This window comes from Glycine soja, chromosome 18, assembly GCF_004193775.1.
Source record: "Glycine soja cultivar W05 chromosome 18, ASM419377v2, whole genome shotgun sequence".
NCBI classification, from domain to species: domain Eukaryota; kingdom Viridiplantae; phylum Streptophyta; class Magnoliopsida; order Fabales; family Fabaceae; genus Glycine; species Glycine soja.
In genome coordinates this window covers 45,359,343-45,360,003 of record NC_041019.1, presented here as the reverse complement: position 1 = coordinate 45,360,003, position 661 = coordinate 45,359,343, and the positions used below count along the sequence as shown (strand labels likewise).

The 661-nt window shown below is 43.1% G+C and overlaps 1 non-coding gene across 1 annotated transcript; it reads right to left on the bottom strand.

Annotated features, from left to right (window-relative positions):
- Window positions 1-265: 265 nt before the first annotated feature.
- Window positions 266-372, bottom strand: LOC114397857. Its single transcript, XR_003663474.1, has one exon. It is a non-coding gene; the product is annotated as a small nucleolar RNA R71 (small nucleolar RNA).
- Between the last annotated feature and the right edge of the window lie 289 nt (window positions 373-661).

Below are 661 nucleotides of genomic sequence, written 5' to 3'. Positions count from 1 at the left end.
AAACTGGACTGATCCATTTGCTTCCAAAGTTTCATGGCCTTGCAGGTGAAGACCCACACAAACATCTCAAAGAATTCCATATTGTCTGCTCCACCATGAAACCCCAGATGTCCAGGAGGATCACATATTTCTGAAGGCCTTTCCTCATTCTTTAGAGGGAGTGGCAAAGGATTGGCTTTATTACCTTGCTCCACGGTCCATCACGAGCTGGGATGACCTCAAGAGAGTATTCTTAGAAAAAATTTTCCCTGCTTCCAGGACCACAACCATCAGAAAGGATATTTTAGGCATTAGACAACTCAGTGGAGAGAGCCTATATGAATATTGGGAGAGATTTAAAAAATTATGTGCCAGTTGCCCTCACCACCAGATTTCAGAGCAGCTTCTTCTCCAATATTTTTATGAAAGACTCAGTAACATGGAGAGAAGTATGATAGATGCTGCCAGTGGTGGAGCCCTTGGAGACATGACCCCTGCTGAAGCCAGAAATTTAATTGAGAAGATGGCTTCAAACTCCCAGCAATTTAGTGTTAGAAGTGATGCTATTGTCATTAGAGGAGTGCATGAAGTAGCCACGAATTCATCTTCATCAGCCGAGACTAAGAAGCTTGAAGGTAAACTACATGCCTTGGTTAACTTGGTAACCCAACTGGCCATGAAT